Below are 7990 nucleotides of genomic sequence, written 5' to 3' on the forward strand. Positions count from 1 at the left end.
AGAATAAAATTGAAATTGTACAATATAATATTGTGCTGGTTCATCTTATAATTCAGTCGAGAGAATGCAGCAGACAGCATCTAAGACCTGCAAAAATCTAAATGTTCTAGGGGGAGGCCCCCCAAACCCTTCGTGCCATTTCGTCCGCGCGCATTTTTCAGGGCAATCTCTATTGGGCTCAGGGCCATCTGTAAATTAGCTTAGATGGCCCACAGGGCCATCTCCCAAAATCCTTCATTTGCCTTCATCAGATGGAAAGTGTCTTGACCAACAACTTAAGTATTTCTTATAGCTATGCAGGGCATGCAAGCGAGCTAACACAAACAAGAACAAACAAACAAGTGAAATGAAGAATAAAATATTGTGGTGGTTCATCTTATAATTCAGTCGAGAGAATGCAGCAGACAGCATCTAAGACCTGCAAAAATCTAAATGTTCTAGGGGGAGGCCCCCCAAACCCTTCGTGCCATTTCGTCCGCGCGCATTTTTCAGGGCAATCTCTATTGGGCTCAGGGCCATCTGTAAATTAGCTTAGATGGCCCACAGGGCCATCTCCCAAAATCCTTAATGTCATGCACTGTAACTACAGAGGCAATACACCTAGGAAAATAGATTCAGAACACTTGGAATAGAGTGCAATGAGTTTAAGCAAATCCTATAGTGGCATACTGGTGAATGTATAGGACTCAACACTTATATATATATATATACATATACACACACACTGACGAAACCTACTGTACCAAGAGTAAATTAAAGGACCTAACCACCAAATAGCATCCACAATACAATTATTCTAACACTGTGAGAATATGCAAACATGTGTTTGTCTGTATTCTCTATAAAGAAAATGTGTCAGACAATGTTCCTTCATTTTTGTACATCAACATGTTTATCTTGCTTGAAAGGCTTATTTTAATGCAAGTGGATTAGTCTGAGTTAATCTGTCTTGTTTCACCGTGAACACATTTGTTTGTACAATGTTTCTGAAATAAATGAAAATCTATTCAAAAAAGGAGAACCTTCCTATTTGCTTGTTCAATATGACTTTCCAGCGTAGAAACTTTTTGCAGTGTCCATGGCATCCCGACTCCCCCGACTCTGCGGTCAAACACCGAACATAACCACTCGCTGATGAACTGGTGAGACGGAAAGAAGAAGGTGTGTGTGCCTGTGTGTGTGTGTGTGTGTGTGTGTGTGTGTGTGTGTGTGTGTGTGTGTGTGTGTGTGTGTGTGTGTGTGTGTGTGTTGAGGCAAGAAGAGAGACTGAGGCGAGGAGGAACATAAGGACAGAATCACTTTAATTCAGTTTTTCTCCTCGACAATGCCACATGCCTTGGGGAGGGAAGGCATGTGTGAAATGGAGGAAAGTGCCCCGTAGCGTGCCATAACACACACACACAAACGCTGACACACACACCAGTGCATGTTGAAGTCCTGCCCCTGGAGGCCATTTAACAGGTAATTTAAAGAGAAATCCCTCCAGGGAAACGACACAGTAAATATCCTCTCGTCTGTTCCTTCTCCCTCCATAACTGTTTATTCAGCTAGGGCTGCAGACTGGCAGACATTTAGGAGGGAGGAAGGAGTGTGTGTGAGAGGCTGAGAAAGTGACAAGTGTTAAAGTAGGCCGTTTTCTCCCCCCTTCTTTCCCCAACCAACCCCCTAAAGTATCCGTTTATTAATGTTCAGTGTTCTTAGGCTACTTTATTTGGGTCTTTTGGGAATGTTAGTGCTACGGAGAAGTAGGTGGGAGACGGAGGAATAAAGAGACACAGGGCTACAGGAGAATGGGTGAGAGAGGAGAGGACACAGCCCAGGAGGGATTTGGGAGTCTCAAAGTGAATCCGATGTTAATTTAGTGTGGGCTCTGGTGAGAAGGCCCAGAACAGAGCCATCTCCCAACTGTACATCGCTCTGTCTCTCAACATCTTTTAAGGGAGCACACCGGTGGTGCTGCATGTTCCATTGACTACAGACATGCATTACAATACTTCGGGCGGTATTCCAAAGCATACCAGACATTTGTTTCCTTGGTTTCAGTTCATTTAACAAAGGAAATCAGCTTGGAAGAACTCAAAACCTGGCATTTCGGCAGCTTGAGATTGAAACTGAACACAATATAAGTTCAACGAAATGTCTCAAATTGAAAAGAAAAACAATATACTTTTCTGGAAATTGCCTACTTCATAGTGTGCCAGCCTAGTGGTGATATCACTAAATATTGCCCAATTGTTGAGATCACACGCTTAACTGAAACCAACCAAAAGATACAGACTCAAGAGTGGCGGAAGCAAGTCTATGCTTTTATGATTGTATTATGTTACACAACTTGTGCCTTTGAGGGGAGAAAGTCATTATAGCACAACCATAACAGGTCGCTTCTTAGTACATTTAAAGAAATTGGATAAATGGCTTTGCTTTCATTTTGTTAAGCATCAAATGCAACTCCACCACCCAGGATCTAAGTTTGCAGAAAAACATAAGCCTCTTCAATGCAAGAAATGACCATAAAATATCTCTCAGCGTCCATATTTGCTTATTGCGTATCTTCAGGATTTAACATCCAGCTATTTAGCGGCTGTTTCTCCTGCTTGAGAATCAGACTGTCCTTGAACACACCAACAATGGACTGGTTTTCAAAATGGTCCCCGTTTAAATTACATTACCTTGTGATAACGGTGTACAACAAAGACCACTAAATGTTCACTGTGATGGATTAGCTACCTATGTTTCTGCAAGTTGATTTTCATAGGCTCCCTGAAATGAAGTGAAACCAATGTCTGCCTGGAAGGAAGGAAATCAGCCTCAAAACTAAGAGAATGCTCTGAAAAACGGTTGGCAGTAATGTGAACTAAAAACAATTTGTAGTTAATGGGCTAAAACATACACTGGCAGAGTCCTTTGAGAAGTTGGATTAGTTACTCAATCATTCTCTTTCTCCGTCATTCAAACTTCTCTTCCTCTGAAGTGTCTCCTCATCAGACGGAGAACAAAGTAAACTCCACCCGCTCAGAGAAGAAAAAGATGGTCAAATTACCTTCATGCCATCTCCGCCATCATTAGACTCATTATCATTAAAGGGAAGCTTTGCACACCGCCACCACTTTTTACCTCTCCTCAGTGCAACAAGCAAGTTAATTAAAGTCGACGAGAGTCCCCTCCATTTCCCGCTCATCAGCGAGGACAAGCCATCAAACGGAGCGCAGGTAGTCCATTTCTGTCAAACGAGAGCGTGGAGGAAGAGAGGGAGGAGGAAGACGAGTTTGGAACGGGGGGGCAGCGAAGAAGAGGGGGAGGCCTCTCTTCATCTCTTTAGTTTTTGATGAGGTTTCTTAATTGGGCCACTATAGAAGGAGAAGTGAATCCTCAATAATTAAAAAATCTAATTAAGGAGTCTTTTGCATCTCCGTCCTTAATTATTCCACGCGGAGCAGTGGGGAGCGATACATTTCTGCCGTTTTCATTTAAAGAAGAAAAGAGGGTTTCTCGCGTTCTCTCCCCCGCCGCTCCTCGCAAATCCCCCGTCCACAAACAGACTACTTTGTCTCTCTCATCCCTGTGTCGATCTGTCTGTGTGCGAGTCTGTGAACAAGCTGTCCGTCTCCCCTGCCCGTCTTACATCCCTCAGAGACCATCTTTATAACATTTAAAGAGATTTAACCCATTAGTCCCAACGCATACAGACGCTTTTCCAACAATTCTCCTCACCTGCTGTTTCTACCTTATACTCAAAGACTAGACAGTACTTAACCGATGAACAGATTTATATCTTGACCCTGCAAAATACCCCCCTAGGATTTGGAAATCAAGTCTATTAGTTTCAAAGTTATTAGAGCTGACCCCTAAAATTCAATTATTCAGAGCATCTGTCAAAGACCCCCAAGCCATACAGTCTCCTGTCAAGGATGTACATGTCTGCTGGTGAATGGAAAATACACTACTACAGTAAAAGGCTGGTGATATTCTATATTTAAATATGAAAAAGACCCAAACCTATGAAACCATTATAATCGTGTTCAAGATCATTCACGATAACTATATTGACGCGATTTGAAAAAAACTCAGAAGTAAAAAAATGAAAATAAATTCCATGGAAAGGATTACAGTAAGAGATGAGAGCTTCGTCATTCATTTAAAGAGGCCAAATTATGCCTGCATATAATAAGCCACTTTTGTGTGTTCTGGTGATAAGCCTGTTACATAAACAGAAACTAACCCAAGTCCAAGTGTTTAATCAAACAGCTTCAATATTTTCTAGGGTATTATTATTATTATTTCATTGTGTGGTGTAAGGCTTCAACCAATAGTGTTTTTATTAAAAAGGTCCCCTAGTATACTCTTTTTGAACAATATATTATAGGTCCCAGATATACACAAAACATGTCTCTAAAGACTTTGGCTTGAAACACCAAACAGATCATTGTAGCATGTCCTACACCCCTCTGTTTCAAAACCGCTGATTCTGTGTCTGTAGCTTTAAATGCAAATGAGCTGCTGCTGGCCACGCCCCTCTGAGAGATGTTTTTCTTTAAAACACAATGGTGCTCTAGGAGGAGATTCAGGTGATAAGGTGGTGGGGTGTTATCTTGGTTGGTGATTGGCTAATGGTTGCACAACCCAAAACATTGTGACATCACAGTGGCCAAAATCTGATCAGCTCATTTTCAGACAGGCTTTTATATAAATGGATCAGGACAAAAAGAGAGGGGGTCTTTTTTCCTGAAACTTTCTGAATCTCAGAGGGGACACATGTTTATGTATAAAAGACGTGAAAAAGTGGATTTTGCATAATAGGTGACCTTTAATACCTCTGCTAACTGATGAAGAAAATACATTGAAAAAGTAAAACATGCATACCATACAACCCGACAGCCCAGGTGTCTTCCTTGAATTTCTTGGTATTCAAAATGTTTACTGTAAAATGTTCCGTTGATCGACTAATCCATTAAATCAGACATTTTGTTTCTAATTGGCTTCTGATGAAACGCTAGCACAGAGCGACACTCTCGTACTCATGGCATGTGTTTGAGCTGGTGGAGGAGCGATGCATGAATGTGCAGAGCTGCGTGTCCCGTCCATGCAGCTCATTATTAATAATGACTCAGATATAATCTGCAGGGTTGCCAGACTGCTTTCTGCTGCCGAGAATCTTAGTTGTTAAATTATGAGTAGAGAGTAGTTCTGAGATCCTGAGCGTCCAAGATCTGTGATACCAGCTGGTGAAACTTTTATGCACTTTCTGTGTGAATGTTTAATTTCAGATTTGCAATTCAGTCCAGTTATAGAAATGCTCTAATAAATGAAAGACAGATAATACCTTATAATCAGTGGTATGAAAGTGATGGAGTATTAATCTTTATTTTACATTTATGGAACTGAACTCAACATGTGGTGAGGCTAGAAAGGAAAGGTTCCTACTTCTTTTATACATTGTATTGTAATGTATACTATAGGGAACTTATGGCTCAGGAAGTTTGACAGTTTGGGCCGCTAGTTCCTCCAGTCCACATGTTGAGTCCTTGGGCAAGATACTAAACCATAAACTGCTCCTGAAGGCATCGCCATCAGTGTGTGAATGAATGGGCATTACGCATCCTACACACGGTGCCGTTGGAAGCTTCAACGGAGACGCTTCCCATTCACTTTGAAAGGGGTGACGTCAAGCTTTGCCGAACTGCATTGTGGTTCCGTTGCTTCGCTTTGCCTGCGTTGCTCGCGCTGAAAGTTGAGAAAAGTTCAACTTTTCAAGCGTCGACGGAAGCGCCAGCCAATCAAATCATACAAGTTCTAGCCAATCAAACCGCGTGCTTTGTGTGTCCGGGGCGGGAGATGAATGTGATTGGTTGTTGGTCGAGTTAACCCCAAGCGCCAGATATGCCCACCGGCAAGCGTCAACGCAACGGAACCGTGTGTAGGTTGCGTTAGATGACAATGAGCACCTTGCAGGACAGAGCTATCAGCAGCAGTGCATGTGAATAGGTAAATGTAGTCTAAAGGCACTTTTAGATGTTGGACGACTAGAAAAGGCGTACATTTAACAGATTCATTTTTAGAGCGTGCTGTTTTGTTGTTACTTTACGATTTCTTAGGTATGATAAAGTAGGCCGCGTGTGCCAATGGGCGTCTTTTACTCTGCAACAAAATGGATTATTGTTGGATGTATTTGATGTTGTTTTGCAAGAACTCAGCAGTTTTTCTTCATCTATTATTATGTCTAACAGCATACTCAAAAAACTAAATCTGATACATTTACACAGTCATTTTCCATGCATTGTGATGGACTCGTATCCTGCTTGTAGTGTTTGAGTGGAATATAGGGCTTTGCCTGGCAAAAGTAAAAAGCTGTGAAAGAGCAGCATGACCCACTGTCTGTCAGGACATTTCATTTCACCCAAGCATGTTCTTTTAATGGATCAACAGGTTAACTGTCAGTCTGTATGAATCATATTGACTCGTCATGGTCATTCTGAACTTCATGCCCACATTCCTTTTCTTCCGTTTTATTTTAATGTCGCCGTTTCTCTTCCAGAAAGATTGAAACACACGTGTGTCCTGAGACAGACAGAGGGTGCCTGTGCGCTGCGCTCGTGACGAATGACTTGTAAACTCACATTAGTGTCAAGAGGAAGGAGCCGTCCCTACCCTCCCCCCTGTTGCATGCAGTGACATATTTGGAAAGTTTGGGGAGGATGAAGCAAGCACGATTTAATTCAGGTTTGATGGCATGGGGTAAGGACGGGGATATGTGATGTATGTGAAAGCGATTCAGGCGCGGGATGGACTTGAAGAGCCCGCTGAGAGGCGTGCAGCAGTGACTATACCTCTTAGAGATAGAAAAAGAGAGGATGAAGTCGGAGTGAGGGATGGCGGAGTGATCGGCCGTGAAGACAGATGGATGGAGGAAGAGAGAAGGGAGAAGAGAGAGGAAGTGATGAATTCAGTGTCAGACAAGAGGATGGAGAATGAGAGAAGGCGAGAGGCACAGTTGAAGAAGAACTTGTTTTATGACCTTCATTTATTTAGATTTTATCGTACTCATTTGTTTTAAAGTTCTGTTTAATCAAATTGATTTATTTTTTGTAAGGGCGTAACCAGTAATAGTTTAATTGTCAATGTATCTGAAAAAACGACTTTTTACGAAAATAAAATAATGATGATGAACCGACACTCAAAGAAGGCCGGGCAGACCACTTTTTAGAGCAAGTGTGAGGGTGATAACAACATACACACAAACACATACACTCACATTCATAGACTTCTGTCATAGTAGGATGCAGGACCCATGAAATGATTTAGGAAGTGACAGACAGGAGTGGAAAATGGTGTGCCTGAAAAAAGGGTTGGAAAGAGGTATAGTTGAAGGGCAGAGGAGACAGGAATGAGCTATAAGAGGGAGGGAAAAGCAGGAGGAGGTATGTAGTGAAGGAGAGAAGGAGAGAACAGGATAAAGGAAGTGATGATTGAAGGATGCGAGATAGAGAGACGGAAGAGGAGGGATTGGGGAGCAGACAGTGCAAAGGGGGAGGGGGGGTTGTGGGGGAACCCAGAGCCTCCAGCTGGAGCCCCTCTGTGCTGCAGGAACACACCCCGAGGCTCGCACACACACACACACACCAGCATGCAGTCCAAGGCAAGTGAGAGCACACTTACAAACCCACAACATACATTCAGACAGAAATATTCTTACTCTTACACACACACACACACACACACACACACACACACACACACACACACACACACACCTGCCTCAACAGTGACTCGCTAGAACTACCCGGAGGAATACCAAAAAAATTTTTTCCGTAGTCAGAAATCTAGGTGCTGTTCCTCCTTATTTTCCATTCACACATTCCTAACAGAATCATCCATCATGCAGAGCGTTGCATCAGTATTTAAATGTTTACAGCAATTAGACAAATTGCTTTTTGCCAAAATGAGCGAGACAATCAGTGGTATCCCTCAACCTTTGATATCATTTGAAAATGGA

The sequence above is a fragment of the Notothenia coriiceps genome, unplaced genomic scaffold, assembly GCF_000735185.1.
Source record: "Notothenia coriiceps isolate Sejong01 unplaced genomic scaffold, NC01 NC01_scaffold00033781, whole genome shotgun sequence".
Lineage (NCBI taxonomy): Eukaryota > Metazoa > Chordata > Actinopteri > Perciformes > Nototheniidae > Notothenia > Notothenia coriiceps.